Below are 18,272 nucleotides of genomic sequence, written 5' to 3'. Positions count from 1 at the left end.
ATGCCTCTTTGATTTAATGCCAGTTCAATAACTGAAACAAAAGCTATAAGATTTTTAATAACTTGATCCCTGGCCAGCATTGCTGAAAAGACACACTAAAGAGAAAGAGATATATATCCCTATTTGATGGAATACTTGACAAAAATTCAGCTGAATCCTGCCTTTATTTTCTAACCATGGAGTGGAAGAAGAAGAAAAGAATGAGAGCTAAAAAGACAGATAGATTATAGATTTATTTATTTATTTATTTATTTATTTATTTATTTATTTATTTATTTATTTATTTATTTATTTATTTATTTATTTTGATTTGTCAATCGCTTACAAGATAATAGGTATAAGTATATACATAGTTATGAATACATGAAATGGGTACATATAAGAATAGAAACAATAGGACAGGGATGGTAGGCATGTTGGTGCGCTTATGCACGCCCCCTATAGACCTCTTAGGAAAGGGGTGAGGTCAATAGTAGACAGTCTAAGGTTAACGTTTTGGGGGTTTGGGGAAGAAACTACAGAGTTAGGTAGAGTATTCCAGACATTGACCACTCTGTTGCTGAAGTCGTATTTCCTGCAATCAAGTTTGGTGTGGTTAACCCTGAGTTTGTATCTATTGTGTGCTCTTGTGTTGTTATGGTTGAAGCTGAAGTATTCATTGACAGGAAAGTCATTGCAATGTATGATTTTATATACCATACTTAGATCAGACTGAAGACAGCGTAATTCAAGGTTTTCTAGGTCTAGAATTTCAAGTCTGGTGGCATAAGGTATTCTACAACGAATACAGGAGTAGAGAACTCTTCTTGTGAAATATTTCTGGACTTTCTCAACTGTGCTAATACGTAATGTGGGTTCCAGACTGATGAGCTGTATTCGAGTATTGGTCTAGCAAATGTTTTGTATGCTCTAGTTAGTAGTGTGATATTACCAGAGAAAAAATCTACATAGGATTAGGTTAACAACTCTTAATGCCTTTTTGGCTATGTAGTTACAGTGGGCTCTAGCACTTTGATTATTAGAGATAAATATTCCAAGGTCCTTTACAGAACTTGGATCATCAGCAAGGTCTTGACTATTCAGCTTGTATTTTATTTTCTGATTTTTTTTTTTGCCAATATGTAAGACAGAACATTTATTTGTTGAGATTTGAAGTTGCCATTTGTTTGACCATTCTGATACATAGTCAAGATCTTTTTGAAGGGTAGCAGTATTGTCTGTGGTATTGAACAGCTTTACACCATCAGCGAAGAGAACACAGTTGCTCTTAATATGATCACAGAGGTCATTTATGTAGAATATGAAGAGGGTTGATCCTAGAACACTGCCTTGGGGGACACCACTACTGACAGGTACAGAATTTGATAGGACACTCCCAATTTTGACCATTTGTTGTCTGTTTGACAGGAATGCTTCTATCCAGTTATGCAGTTGTCCAGAGATACCATAAGATTTTAGTTTTAGGAGTAGTTTGTCGTGTACCACTAATCAAAGGCTTTACAAAAGTCTATGTAGATTGCATCTATTGTTTTGCCCTGATCAAGTTGTGTAGTCCATATGTTTTTGCAGTGTAAGAGTTGCAGATTACAGGATAGTTTTTTTCTGAAACCAAATTGTTTATTAGAGAGTAGGTTGTTTGTCTCTAAGTAGAGGATAATGGATTGGTTAATAATTGATTCCATGACTTTACAGGTGATGCAGCATAAGGAGATTGGTCTGTAATTTTCAACTAGGCTGGGGTCTCCCTTTTTGAAGATGGAGATGACCATGGCTTATGACCATAGGTTAGGCAAGGAGCTGGTCTTGAAAGATTTTTCAGAAATTATGCTTAGAGGTTCTGCTATGGCAGTGGATAGCTTTTTTAAGAAGTAGGCACATATTCTGTCCGGTTCAATAGATAGAGATGGTTTTAGATTGCGTAGTGCTTTTTCAACATTATCTTCTATAAAATCGATATGTATTAGATCATTGTAGTTTTCTGTGGTTCGGCTAGGAAATACTGGGCATAATCCATTGCTGTTTATAAATACTGAGCCAAAGAATATGTTAAAGATGTTGGCTTTAATGGTGTCGTCATTGCATTCTTTACCATTAGGTCCTATCAGTGGTGGGATGGACCTTGAGTCTTTTAGTTTGTTGTTTACAAAATTGTAAAAAATGCAGGTGGAATTGGTGCGCAGAAGGTTTTCTTCTTGTTTAATGTGATAATTGGTGCATTCAGTCTTTATCTGGTGGCATAAATTTTTGTATTGGCTTTTGAAGTTGGCAACGTGACCAGATTTGTTTTTCTGCCAGAGTGATCTCTTTTTGGATTGAAGTTTCCTTATTGTTATGGGTAATCTGTTTTTTGTGGAGTGGGGGAGTTGTTATTGGTACATATAGTTTTATGACTCTTTTGACTTCAAGTAAAAATATGTTGTAAATAGAGTGAATAGAGATTGCCAATCAAGGGAAGAGAGATCATTGTCTATAAGATCATAGTTGCCTTTTTTGAAGTTATAATTAGGGATTATGTCATTGTGATGATTTTTGTGTGGACGTATGTTGAGACAAAAGACAATCATATTGTGGTCACTGTTGGAAAAGGGTTCTTTAGTTTGTATTCCATAAATTAAATTCAAACTATTGTAGAAGATGAGATCAAGGCAGTTGTTAAGTCTAGTATTGTTGGTTACTAGTTGTTCCAGTCCCAGATTTGTAACAGCATTGTAGAAGGTTGCATGTATGGGTTCAGTTGTACATTTGTTTAGGGTCCAGTTAATATGAGGTAGATTGAAGTCACCAAGAAAGATAAAAGCGTGTGGGCAGGATGTTGCCCATGTTAGTAGTGAATTTAGCTTGTTTACATGTTTGATGTCATAACCAGGTGCTCTATAACATAGTAAGAATCGAAATGTGATATTTAAGGATAGTTCACAGATGAAGCTCCTGGGTAACTTGGATGTATTTTAGATGTAAGAACTTTTTATAGAAGATAGCAACACACCTCCTCTACGAATTTCACGATCTGATCAGTAAACATGATAGTCTTTTATTGTGGTAATGGAGACAGGGAGAGATGCGTTGAGCCATGTTTCACAGACAAGATAGATAGATAAATAGATAGATAGATAGATAGATAGATAGATAGATAGATAGATAGATTACACAACAGTATTCCACATAGTAAGTATTGCCATCCAGAAACGTTTTTTTTTATATTTATTCTGATTCTTCTCACACAAAGTACATATTGAGTAATTTAACAAAAAGAAATGGAAATTCAAAATCAGAGTATTCCAGTCTCCATAGGTTAAGCCTTTAGGATTATTGGCTAAAATGGCTGACATGGAGTAGTATTGTGGAATCAATGCAAAAAAACATTTTTCAATATTAATATCTAACTGGTCTGGGAGGAAAATTCAACTGGATTTAACTGACCATAACTTAGATGGATAATTTAACAAAAGAAATGGAAATTCAAAATCAGAGTATTCCAGTCTCCATAGGTTAAGCCTTAGGATTATTAGCTAAAATGGCTGACATGGAGTATTGCGGAATCAATGCAAAAAAACATTTTTCAATATTAATATCTAACTGGTCTGGGAGGAAAATTCAACTGGATTTAACTGACCATAACTTAGATGGTATTACTTTAGAGCACTGGAGAACATATTAGGCAGGGAAAGAAAGATATCCAGTGGTAAGATTCTTTTTTTTTTTTTTTACTATCGGTTCTGTGGGCATGGCTTGGTGGGAGTAGCAGGGGAAGGATACTGTAAAATCTCCAGTCAAAGGTGGTATTTGCCAGTTCTCCAAAGTACTCAAAATTTCCGTTACCGGTTCTCCAGAACTGGTCAGAGCCTGCTGAATACCACCTCTAAAGAGATCCCTAAACACAAACACTTCCTCTCCCTCTCCCTCTCTCTCTCTTTGTGTGTGTGTGTGTGTGTGTGTGTGTGTATGTATGTGTGTGTGTGTGTGTGTGTGTCTTTACATGTATTCAGGCTGCTAGTATGAGCCATAATGATCATTTAACATAAGCCCTTTCCTGATAATTCAAGCAGTAATATATTGAAAAATACAATTGTAACTCACTCAGCAGGACCAAAGTTTATTCTACTCATTTATATGATTCCTGGTTGTGTGTAGCTTTTTAAGGAAATGATTGAAGCCTGGGAAATAGGCCTCTTTTCTGTTACTAGGAGTGCTGATTTACCACCTGCCTATCAGGTACTTATGAACCAAGAATGCAATGGCACAAGGAAACAACAACAAATGATTTAATGACCAGCCATCAACACCCTAATTAACAACTAAAAGCTACACACAACTGGAAACCATATAAATACAATGGAGAGAGAGAGAGTTTCCTGAGGATGGGCTCCAGCATGTATATTTACCTACATTTGAAATACAATTGTATTTATACCTGGGAAGTTAAAGCTACAATTAATAACAGATTGGTCTAAAAGATGACAACATTTTTCTGAAAATTACCTATGAGGTAGATAACAATTGCAATTTTGAGGTTTCCCCCCTTTTATTTTCTCCACGTTTGGAATATACCAGTGGTCCCCAACCTTTTTTGTACCAGGGACCAGTTTCAAGCACAAACACTTTCTCAAGGACCGGGCGGGGGGAGAATCGAGTTTGGTGGTTTGCTTGCAGACGTTTCATTACCTGACTAGGTAACATCTGATGTTGTTACCTAGTCGGGTAATAAAACGTCTGCCAGCAAACCACCAAGTTCAGGGAGCGCCTCGGCCCTGCCTTCCTCAGCCCCATCCCTCAGGTGTCTCCCTCCCTCCCTCAGGTGTCTGCCTCGTTCCTCTCTCAGTCGCTCTCTCGCTGCTCCACCAGCCCAGGAAGAAACTGCTTCAAAGAAGCGGGGGGGTGGCTTTTCCTGTCGCCGCAGCTCCTCCGAAGCGCCCGTTTACCCCCACCCCCACCCCGCCTGCCCGCGGTTCAATCCACAGTGCTCTGTTCTGCCTGCCTGCTTGCCTTCTTCGTTTCGGAGCAGCTTCGGCTGATAAAAAGAGGCGAATAGTTATTATTCTCAGCCGAAGCTGCTCCCAAACAACCAAACAGGGAGGCAGGCAGAACGGGGCACTGAATTGAAGCACGCGCAGGCGGGCGGAGGTGGGGGTGAACGGGCGCTTCGGAGGCGCTGCGGCGACAGGAAAAGCCACACCCCGGCTTCTTTGAAGCAGTTTCTTCCTGGGCTGGTGGAGCAGCGAGAGAGCGACTGAGAGAGGAACGAGGCGGAGGAAACCGAAGCCGTTGAGCCAGAGAGCAGGACAGGCTTCAGTTGCTTCCTCCCTCCCCTTCTCTCATTTGTGTCCTTGATCCCCGATCCCAGCAGCATTCACCGAAGGCAAAGAAAGCCGCCATTTTTTAATTTTTTTTCTTTGCGGCCCGGTACAGAGTGCTCCACGGACCGGTACCGGTCCGTGGCCCGGTGGTTGAGGACCCCTGGAATATACCACAAGGTAAAATGTCTGTATTTCTGTGAAAGAAAATAATCAAAATTAAATCATTGTTTGTAGTGTTTCAAGGCAGTGTGGGAAGACCCCCCTCTCCTAGAAGAAAGAAATATTTTGAGAAATATTAAAAAGGCAGAAATATTAAAAAGGCAGAATATTATATTGCCCTAAAGGAGGAATGGAGAAACATGCTCTTGGGGACAGAAAAAGACAGCCCCCAGCAGATATTTTTTGCCCATTAAGAAAGATTGGGCCATCCTATCTATAAAACAAAAGGCCTTCAGCTCCAGGATGATGGGATTAAGACATGACCCCGCAGGACATAATAGGATTAAGCCTCTACCATCTAGCAGCAGAGCTCACCACATTCCACAATATCCTGGGGACATTGCATCACCCTCCAGACTTCAACCAAATTTAGCTCAGACAACCTACAGATAACCTACAGCTATGACTACTACAACAGCCAATAGAATACATAATGTTCTTGCACAGGAACAGGAAGCTCAAGTGCAAAGTCCAAGAGAAGATATAAATATCCCTCATTCTCAATTCCATGCGGTCAGCTGCCCAGAACCCTTGTGCTTGGTGGTTCTGCTTCACCATTAAACCATTTTTCCAATCAGCCTCCATGTTTCCAGTGTCTTTCTCCCAAATTGGAGCTGAGCGAGATGATTATTTCTCCCAACAGCAGATTTCACCCTTAAAACCACATATATGTGAGTGTTTGCAAGTGTTTGTTTCCTTGATTTATATCTTTCCATTGCTATAGCCATCTTTTATGTAAACAAAAAGCTGGTCTTCTGCTCAAATGAATAAGCAGCACGCAAAGCAATTGACCATCAAATATAAAAGAAATTCTGAATCCTGGCAGTGGACTTTTTTCAAAGAAATATGAGAGAAAAAGATGAACATTTGTTGGCTGGTGACCAGCACTTGACTTGATGGATTAGTTGTGCAAAGAAAATCCTAATATACCAGGAAAAGAGAATTACATACTAACCTCCTGTATCCCGGGGTAGTACTTAACACTCTGACTTCACTGTATAATGTCTATACTTTTGAAAACTTGCACACCAGAATTCTCATCATTCTAAACAATGTCTCACAAAATTATAGAAGAGAGTGAAAAGAAATGCTAAGAGTTTCTATCAATTAAATGTTTCAGATTCAAAAGTATACCTTTTCTTAATAGAAGTGGTATTTGAGCTGCTAACTTAATTCACACACAAAGAGAGAGACACACACAAATCTATTTTGGAAGCAGAATTCAAGAGTAGCACCACAATCCTGCATGTTACAGTAGAAGTGTTACTAAACTCAGCTGAACTCTCAATTACCTTAAATGTAAAGGACAGTGAGATTTAGGAAAGTAGTTGTGTTATATTCCAATTCTACAGACACTTACATAATTATGGTCTTTAGGGGCAAGGAGCAAGTGAAGAAGTCTTCATTTCTTCATTACTATACAGCCGATTCCAAGATGTAACTTCCTAAGAAGTTTAACTTTAATTTTCATAATCCCTAGTTTATACAGATAACATTCCTAACCTGGAGAAGAGCATCCTGGTGCTTCTTCTGGGAACTGAACAAATAGATATTTGACCTTTCTGAATAGAACCACATATGGCAAATTACAGAAAAAGAAGGAACAGTTTTTAAAATTGGTCTGACATTTTTAACCCCGCTGAAGCAGAATTCAGCAGGTTCTGACCAGTTCTGGAGAACCGGTAGTGCAAATTTTGAGTAGTTTGGAGAACCGGCAAATACCACCACTGACTGCCCCTGCCCCCAACTATTCTCTGCCTCCCGAGTCCCAGCTAATTGGCTGGTCTTCTTTTGTCACCCTGCACAGGAGAACAGAGCTGGAAAGCAGGTTAGTGGAGTGGGGAGAGAATGGGATTTTGAAGTAACCTTCCCCCAGGAGTGGGGAGGGAATGGAGATTTTGCAGTAACCTTCCCCTGCCATGCCCACCAATCCATGCCCACCAAACCACACCATGCCAACCAAGCCACGCCCACAGAACCGGTAGTAAAAAAATTTGAATCCCACCACTGCGCTGAAGCAATATGATACCATCGAGGGGGGGATCATTGAAGTGCACTAATATGTGGTTCAAGACCCCTCAAATAAAAGTTAACATTCAATGTTGTCAATCTTAAATTACTCAATAAGAAGAACAGTGCCAGGACAATGCAAATCCCACTCAGGAAATCTGGCAGAATATTTCTGAAATACAGTTTAGTTGTGCAAACTTGCACATCAAGATGTAGGTTTATATATCATGCAAAAGTATGATTTCCCTGATTATAATTTGTGGACTGAATTACCCACAATTAATCAGCACAATGAAACAAATCACATTACGACTTACACCCATTTCTAAAAAGCTTTAGCTGGTGATTGCCAGTTTGTTCTCAGTAAAATAGACATTTACAAATAATTTACAAATGGTTTTGTTCAAATTGTAATCTTATATAGATTCAATTGGAACCAAGTCTCCTTCGAGAAAGTTGGATGAACTTAGTAGAACACACATAAGCACACACACATACACACATGAATACAAAGTAAATAGCATGATTGTGCTTGCCTGAGTTCTAGGATGCCTGTTCTGAATCAGTTTTAAAATATGCACACACTCCTAGTCTCCAAAATTTGCTAGAATTTTCTCTAGTCATTGAGCTATTTCCTAAATATTTTCCATTAATTGATATGGGGGTGGAAGAAAAGTGACATTCTTCTTCTATATCTGATGCAGCTCCACATTTATTCTCTCATGTGACTGTTCCACCTTGTGTCCACTTTAATCTAAACTGCTGAAAAACACATACAAGCAAATTCACTTGTACATGTGAAATTACATTTAAAACTATTTTGAACTTTAAAAAAATGAATGTGTTAGTACTTCTCAAAATGCACATTTAAGTCGTAAATTATTTACTGGAAAGTATGAAATGTGATATAAATTAAGAGGTGTAAGTTGTGTTAGTTCACATCGGAATTTGTCCAAATCTATCCAATTATTCAAGTATCTTTCTTTTTTATTTAAGGCTATTGTCTATGTTACTGAATAGGCAATGTGCACAGTTGACAATTAGCTTTGCAAAAGTTGGTCACTTGACTAATGGCTACTTCAAATAAAATCACTTACTTTTTTATTAATGAAGATCAATATGGTGCTTTTACCCAAGCCTCTTATGATAATATTAGAAATGTATTGAATATTTTGTAATATTGGGAGCTGAATGGTTGTTGTTTTAAAAATCAAATGATAAACAAGCTGCATTGATATCTTTACATGTAGAAAAGGACTTTGACAATTTGAACTTGATTTTTTTTTTTCTTTAGAGTTGTGGAACACATGAACCTTGGAGATATTTCATAGAATAGAATAGAATAGAATAGAATAGAATAGAATAGAATAGAATAGAATAGAATAGAATAGAATAGAATAGAATAGAATAGAATAGAATTAGGAGTAGGGTAGGGTAGGGTAGGGTAGGGTAGGGTAGAATTCTTTATTTAGCCAAGTGTGATTAGACACAGAAGGAATTTGTCTGCAGTGCATGAGCTCTCAGTGTACATATCAACAATAAAATAATATAGTCATAAGATACCAATAATAGAAGATAATAGGAAATATGAGAAGGATAATAGCAATACAGTCCTACTATATGAGTAAATACTCAGCGCTGTGAGAATTAGATGTTTAGCAGAGTGATTGCACAAGGGGAAAAATGTCTTTGCTGTAGTTGTTTTGACATGCAGTGCTCTACTGCAGTATCCTGAGGGGATGAGTTGAAACTATTTACGTTCAGGATGAGAGGGGTCTGCAGATATTTTCTCAGCCCTCTTTCTAGCTCATGAGGTATACAGATCTTCAATGGAAGACAGGCTGGTTGCAATTGTTATCCTAACTGTTCAAATCTGTAACTTTCCTCTTTAGTGGTTGTACCAAAACCAGATAGTTATAGAAGAACAAATGACAGACTCAATAGTTCCTGTGTAGAACTAGATCAATATGTACTTCTCAGAAAGGGCAAAAATAGAAACTAAAGAAATCTTGTGATATTCAAAAAGAGCAAGACAAGGGTCTTCGCTATTGTTCTTTTCAGTACTTTTCAGTCTGAAAACTAGTCAAACTGTGGGTAGTTACTTAGTAATTACTCCCAGTGAAATGATATGTAATATTCCAATGGCCACTCCAGTGTTTAATATATTGTAAAATGTGGAGGACTGATGCAGCAAATGCAATAGACACTTAGGGCATCTTAATATCTAACAAAGGCATTGTACAATAGTCACAAAATACTACTGCACAGAAAAAAATAATTTTTAAAAGAATTGGTGAGGAAATGAGGGAGGAAAGATTTTTTTTTCCAGTTTTCAACCTTTGTGATCAAAGTAAATATGGGATCCGATTTCAAAAATGTTAAAGCTTAGTTCAAGGGGTTTAAAGGGATAAATATGTTTAGGTGAAAAACCTGGGTATGTTCCTTTTCTTTGCAGAAAAAGTCCCAAGGGCAGATATCGTAAACATTATAGAACAATGTCAGGCAGAGGAAGATGTATTATCTTTCATTGCAGAATGCTGAATGTAGCTTAATGGACTCAGCTTACAAAAAACCCAATTGCAACTAAATGTGAGAAGAGGGAAAAAAACAATAAGAACAATTTAACTATAGAATCAATTAACTGAAGAGATGGTGAAGTATCCTTTGCTGAAGGTATTGAACTGGAGTGTAGGCTGTCATTCATCAAGGATTTTATTCTGGTTTCTGTACAGAAGAGTGGATTGAATTTGATAGCCTAAATAGTCCCCTTCTCCTTTTTGATGTCATAATTCAGTTAATGGATATGATTATATTACACATTTGGAAAATAAAGTCTAGGCACAAAGTCAGGCACAATTAAAATAACTCATAAGGGAAAGTGAGCATCCACTGAATAGCAGTATGTCCTTACAATGGGTATCTTATGAAGTGCATTTACCACATATGCTGTAAAGGAAGGTTTTTACTCTTATCAAATAATCATAGAATGCCCAACACTTCCCTAGTCAAAGTTTAATCAGTAACTGCTGATTAAAGAGGCCACTCTGTGGGTTACTCTACTGACACATTTGCATGTTGGGGGGAAAAAATTGATCACTTCTATGGAAAGTTCTAATACTTTTCCAGAAAACATACTTTTTTTCCCTAGTATAATTGAATTTTTAAATTTTTACTATAGATCAACTGGACTGTTTCATGTGTGCCACAGTGTACAGCCACATCTGTAAATGGAAGAGGCATTGAAACAATGATGTTGATTATGTCATATCTACATATTGTTCTGGACAAGTCTAATGTCTAGAATTAGAATTAATTAATTATAAAGGAATGTAAGACAGCTTCCCTTTTGAAACTATATTAGTGTTTCCTGTTCCACATTAACAATGAAAATAAATTAAAAAGGCATTTACATTTCTCTGTGTTCTGGACTTTACAATCATAGTAGAGCCTGCACATTATAGCTATTAGTTGTAACAGTTATAAAGTAGATCACCCATGTGACCAACCCAATTTTTTGAACTTTTTTTTTTTGCAGAAGTTACTTCTGCACTCATTAAGGGAACACCATAGTTATTAAGTGTGCCAATGGTTTGTTATGGAACTGTTTTGCAACAACTGGGAAGTAAATGCTGTCTTTTTCTGCAAAAAAATGTCGTAAATAAAAGGTCACATGACTGAAAAGTGGCCGCCAACAGAAATTCAAAACTGGGTCATAAGTACAGCTGGGAAGGTTCATCATAACTTCAAATAGTTGTTAGGTGACCAGTCATAAGTTGAAGGCTACCTATATGTGGCAACATAACACCTAGGATGATGGTAAGGGTGGATTTCATGTACATGACATATCTCCGATTTTCAAAAACTCAAACTATATGGCAATAGCAGCTGTTATTGGAATAAACAGAAAAAAGAAACCTTGGCAATCTTTAAAGATCTTATTAATTGGAATTGCTTTAGCACCTCTTCAAGCATTTCAGCAAGTCTTTTAAGTATATGTTAATCTAGAAACCGTAGAATAATTTACAAGCTTCCCAGCACAATAATATATTACCATCTAACCAGATGTTATGAGGTAGATGCATTGGAGCTTTATAGCAAATTATAGACTTAGGGAAAAATAATAATAAAGAATAGTGCTGAAATGCATGTAATTACAGTACTTCATATCCCAGAGAATACTTTGATTCCTGATGCTATCAACCTCCCAATTCTACTTTTGAAATATGTAGATTGATTGATTTATTGTCTACTAAGTACTGCTTCCTCCTGGACATGTATAATCTATGCCCCCATTTCATTGTTTCTACCTCTAAAACCTGTAAACTGCCTAAAGTGCAGCTTTTGAATCATATTAAATAAATACATTTTCCGTAAACCACATCAAGATTGAAAAAATGAATGGGAATGAAAAATCGGCTTCAGGTCAGAAATTCCTGGAAAAAGTTGGTAAAATGCCAACATTTGAAGCATGGGTGTTATAAGCCAAGGCTCCCTTAATGGAACCAGCTTTGAGAAGAGAAAAAAAAAATACCCTGAGTAAGAAAAGATTTATGGTTCATATTTCCTGTTTTCCCACAATCCCATTTAGTTTCATCTCAGAATGGACATCCATCTGGCTTTCAGAGGGGTGAAATTATACAGCAAACCATTAATCAGGTTCAGTTAAGCGGTTGAACATTCATTGGGCATCTGAGACCCTTTTAAACAGGGGTGGGATTCAAATTTCTTAACAACTGGTTCTGTGGGTGTGGCCTAATTTATGGGCGTGGCTTGGTGGTCATGTGACTTGCTGGCCATGGCTTGTATGTAAATATTACAAATATTTATGTAAATGTTGATTTTTTTTTATAAAAAAAGAGCAACTTTTACCCAAAATCAGGCAAAGCAGGCAGGCAAATTGAGTTGCTCACAGAATCACAGATTCACTTAGAGATCTATGATTCTGCAATCTGCTACCTGAGTCTTCACTGAAAAATAGAAGCTTCAGTCCTAAGGAAGGTTCAGCTCTGCTTTTAGATTAGCTAGAAAGTAAGAAATCCAATGATTTCCTGCTTTCTAGCTAATCTAAATCTCCTGGCACAGCAGAACAGCTGATGGTCGGGGAAATAAAAAAGGAAAAATAGCAACTTACCAAATGCAGGCAAGTTTGATGGCATGCATATGCCAAGTAAGGAGCGAATGGGTGGGGTGGGACAGCCAGTGGCACAATTTGCTGGTTCTCCGAACTGGGCATAATCATAACAACCAGTTCTATAGAACCAGACCAACCAGGTAGAATCCCACCCCTGCTTTTAAATCTGGGCAGGGGGCTCAGTTAATTAAATTGAATGATCCATGAGTGGGAGTTTTGCAAATAGAAAATCTAGTAAGCAAGGTCAAAAGACACTACATTCAGGGGCGGGGGGGGGATCCTTTAAAAAGATGGTTAGACCAGAGTTCCCCATCATTTCAGGGTTGGGGCGGAGAGTGAGGGAAATGGGGGAAGAGATGGGGGAAGGTTTTATAGGAGGAGCAGTACTAGAGAAAGAGAAACCTATCTAGAAAGTAAACTTCACTCTTTTCAGCATGCAGGGTGCTTTTAGAGTAATTAATATAAATTAAAAGATTCTCATGCAATTCATACATTAAAAACAATAATTTCCACCCTTTCTACTCCTTAAACAATTTAACTGTGAGTTCACCATGCTTTTTTAAATGGGAAACTCATGGAAAAAGTGAAACAAAATAGAAGACTGAACTTAACAGTTTCTTCTAAGTAGAAGGTTAAATGGAGATTTATCCTGGCCTGTTCATCTTTATTCTAAGTTAACTCTAATCGTAATAAATTCATAAAAGAGCTTACAGAACAGGAGAGTAACATTTTTAGAAATACAACACATCATGTCTTTGATAGACTTTGGAAATGTAGTCATCTAAAGTCACAGTGATAGACTAGAAAAACATGTCAGCTAAAGATGTAGTGACGATATTCAACATGGACTAGGGTGAGTCTGAACACAAAACCCTATGCAGTTATAAAGCTCCCTAGATAATCCTGAGTTAAGCACTAAGATTATGTGCAGCAAATTAATTACTAGCACATTTATTATGGCATAACCTTCACAGACTACTTTATTTAATTAATGAATTCATTTTTATAGCTGCCCATCTCAAGCAAGTGTCTGTGGGCAGTGAATAATCAATTAAAAACAATTATAGTAGAAAAATAACACACACACACACACACACACACACACACACACACACACACACACCATGTTTCTCCGAAAAGAAGGCCAGGTCTTATTTTCTTTTGACCCCTCCAAAAACAGCTAGGCCTTCTTTTTGGAGGGTTCTAATTATTGACTCACGTTGTGGCTGTGGCACCGCCCACCTTACTACCTGCCCACTTCTTCTGCGACTGCTTGCCACCACTCACCTGCACCAACCTGGCCTCCATTTTGCCTTCAGATGCCTACCGGAAGACATTTGGAGCCAATATCACCAAGATCGATCCGGAGCTCTATTATTGGCTGCAGGAGGCTTTCCGGAAGGCATTTTCAGCCGATAATAGAAGAAAGACAATTGGTTTTAGGTATTGCTAATACCTAAAACATTTGCTAAATGAGACATTTTCCTCATTATTTTTATACTTTTATTCATTAAATATGAAACTCAACTCAACTGAACATTTAACAGTATATCACAAATATTATTGACTGGCATTGATGGTTGATACGGGGTGCTGCCAGCATCCTAGGTATCAACTAAGCATCTTCTTAAAATGTACGATGTTCCGAGCAGTGCACTTTATTGCAGTTCTTCTGGTGTTATTGCAGGAAGCTGTAATTTCTTGATGTATTTTATAAAATTCTTGGACATGGTGCCAAGTGCCCCGATGACAATGGATATTACTGTCACATATTTCATCCATAATTGCATGGTTTCCATGGCCAGGTCGTGATATTTTCTTCGACTCTGGTGTCTCCTGGTACAGCGATACCAATAAATTGTATGCTTTGGTTTCCGACAACTGTGATATCTGGCATGTTGGTTCTAAATGATGGTCCATCTGTATTCAAAAGTCCCACAAAATATTCACCTTTTCATTTTCAACAACTTTTTCCACTTTGTATTCCCATGACTTTTTGGATACAGGTAAATTGTATTTTTTACATAATGACCAGTGAGTTGATTTAGAAACTCGGTCATGTCTAGCTTTGTAATCAGTTTGCACGATTTTGGTGCACTCACACTTTAAATATGAAACAGTTTCAACTTTGCAAAGTCGGCAGTTCGGATTGTTGGATTTATTTATTTATTTATTTATTTATTTTTGTTGTTGTTTTGTACTCTCAACTGGTTACATCTAAGGGTGATGTGGAATAACAATTTAAAATTGATGATGTGGACATAGCTATGCTTCTTCCCTAAATCTTATTACACTTCCTATATGCTAGCCACAAAATGTGCATTATTTTATTTATAATTTCTTCATATATTATAGATAAAATGGTAGCTGGTCTGTGATGAATATTACTTGGGGGTAGTAGGTGGTGATTTATGTGGAAAATTGACAGGATCAGCTACTGAGGAAGGCTTCTAATTGCAAGACCCAACTTGCTAGAAAATAAGATCAGCACCTAGAAATGAAATTTAATCCGGAGGCATCATACTTTGAAGAACTATTTCAAAAGCATCATCCAAAATTAAAGAAACCTACCTCTGAAGTTCTCAGCAGCCCTATAATAATCTCCCTTGACTTCTGTCCTATCCTGATCCAAAGCATCTTTGATGCAGTGGAAATAAAACAAAAACAAAAAGATTGTATGGCTAGTTAATGGGGAATCTGTTTAAAGACGGTTTACTGGGATGGGACAGTCATTTAAAAATAGGTATTTTACTGCACTACCAAACGTTAAGATAATAGGTACTTTTTTGGAGGGGGAGCAGACCTACCTATTCCCTTGTCCCTATCCTTTGGGCTGCTGATTTTATTTCTTAATTAATGTGGTTGCCATACACTCATATCCTGTTTAACTACCAACTTTATTTTTCAGCCAGACTCCAGCATTTAAAGTCACTAATTGAAAGGATAGCTCTCTTAGCACCCCATAAATAAGCTATTTTACTTTTTTCCAAGGTAGCAAAGCAAGGGTCTTCAAACTTGGCAAGTTTAAAACTTGTGGACTTCAACTCTCAGAATTCCTGAGCTAACATGACTGGAGGAGGAATTCTGGGAGTTGAAGTCCACAAGTCTTCAAGCTGTCAAGTTTGAAGACCCCTGTAAAGTATAAACACAGGAACTTTAGCTTAAAGGTAAAGCCATTCAATTAAGCACTTCCTAGCTTGATCAGCTAGGGGTCAACTGATAAGGGCAACAATCTTACCTGATTACAGGTAGTGCTCACTTAGCAACTACAATAAGGAACAGCAATTCAGTTGCTAAGTGTTGGAGTCACTAAGTAGAAAATCACATTATCACAACAGACTTAGAACTTCACTTTCCCTTTGGTTGTTAAGTGAAACATCATGTGCCCAAAACTTATTATTTTACTTCCATATTCTCCATTAACTCTGTTTGTTGCAACCCAGTTATGAAGCACACAGATACTGCAATGGGTCATAAGTGTAAGGATTGGTCTCAAAGCACTTTTTTACACCTTCATAACTTCAAATGGTGTTAAACAAGGCAGTCAGTAAATAAAGCTTTCCTGTAGTTCATTAGGAATGTTTTCCACATACCAATATACTATATTATTTTATCTCATTTCATCTGTATTTATTTTACTTTAGTTTATTATGTATTGATTAATATATAATAAACTAAACTAAAGTAAAATAAATATTCTCTACTATGCTAGTAGTAGTTTGAATGGCTGCCACAAAGAAGATCAACCTATTTTCCAAAGCAGCTGAAGACAAGACAAGAAACAATGGATGGAAACTAATCAAAGAGAGATCCAACCTAGAACAAAGAGAAATTCCTGACAGTGAGACTAATTAACCAGTGGGGTAGCTTGCCTTCAGAAGTTGTGGTTGTCCCATCATTGGAGGCTTTTAAGAAAGAATGGACAGCCACCTGTTTGAAATTATATAGAGTCTCCTGTTTGACTAGAAGTTGGGGAGTTGGACTAAAAGACCAATGTCCCTTCCAACTCTGTTATTCTGTTTTCTGCCTATGAAATATATGTATGTATGTATGTATGTATGGTATTCAGCTTTGTTCGGGTATTTTCCCACGTCATTGTAGTTGTGCTTTTAAAGTTGTAGCAACGTTTCGGCAGAATCTCATCTGCCATCATCAGGCTTCTGTATTGAAGCAATACAGAAGCCTGATGATGGCAGATGAGATTCTGCCAAATTGAAGGCCTGACAAAGACTAGGAATACAACATTCCTTGTTATGATGTGATTCCATATAATTCTTATGATTTTTATAACAATCATTTTATGCCTGACTACACCTACTTTTGTATGGTGCCTTGAAAGTCTAGGAGTATCTACATTAAAGAGAAAAATGAACATCATTACTGGAACGTTCCTTAATTCAGGAGTTTGCCTCCTTGTGTGACGAAATGTTTTTTCAGCAACAGCCTGAAACAAGTTTTGAAATAGTTCTTCTGAAGCCAACAAAATGATGTGCAGAATAAATTTAATAAAGACTAGACTGGAGCCACAAATAATTTGATTTGAGCTTTGTCAATATTTAAGGCTTTTATAAATAGAATAAGTTAAATGTACTGATAAGACTCTTGCAGAATATGAGGCTCAGTATATGAAGTTTTACTGTGGTAATGATATAAATAAATTATGTGCTTTAATTAAGGATTCTTTTAAAAAACAAACACTATATTTACATCTTTACATCTACATAATTACTTATTCCATTAATAAGTTTGAAAGGCACTGAAAATTTATTTGTAAACTCCAGGTGTAATTTCGTCAGACTGAGAGTTGGTTTAATTTACAAAGGCTTTGGAGAAAACTAAGTAGGTTTCCAAAGTTATTTCATTTCTAGTTATTCAAATTTAATTTTATTTTGTGGTGCAGTGACTGATGAGGTGTGTTGCTCCCAAACTAAAAACCTATAGTTTAATTTTTAAAATTTCCTACACCAGTGGTGGTTGACTTTGTGGGATAAAACTACATCGTAAATCCCATGATTTCTGTTAAACTAGTGCTCCCTCTAAACATCACAGATACAATCCAGAACATGTGGTAAAACTGTATAGTAACATAAAGGTAAAGATAAAAAGCCACTACCAAGGCATAGTCAGGTAAAAGAGGCCTGAGCCCAGGGCAAGTGTTGGAAGTTAAAACCCACCCCTCTCCTAGGAAAATGAAATATTTTTAGGATATACTAAAAAGGCAGAATATTTCCCCTAAAAAACAAAAAAGGTAGAAACTCAGAGAAGCAGAAACTCAGTCCGCCACCTTTGCTAATGGACCATTACTCTGCCCTAGGCCAATTTATTTTACATAACAAAGATCTACTCCAGGTAGAGCTATAATAGGAATTGTCCAATGCCCTTTCATTACATCATCATCCAGCAAGACTCAACCAAGTCTGGGACTCAGGACACTCTTCAGAGTTGGCCCTGCATGGCCCCATGGGAGTCTGACAACCAATCAGAATTCAAGCTCAAATTCAAATCCCAACAGAGAGCATAAAACCAAGGGACTCTCAGCATTTCTGCCCCTTTTTTTTTCACCCAGGAACTCCAAGGCATGTGATCCTGTCCACCATTAAACCATCCTTCCAAGCAGT

The sequence above is a fragment of the Notechis scutatus genome, chromosome 6 (genome assembly GCF_049901735.1).
Source record: "Notechis scutatus isolate UNSWTSFEM ecotype Mainland chromosome 6, rNotScu1.2, whole genome shotgun sequence".
NCBI classification, from domain to species: domain Eukaryota; kingdom Metazoa; phylum Chordata; class Lepidosauria; order Squamata; family Elapidae; genus Notechis; species Notechis scutatus.
The sequence above is the reverse complement of the archived record's forward strand: the minus strand, read 5'-3'. Positions refer to the sequence as shown.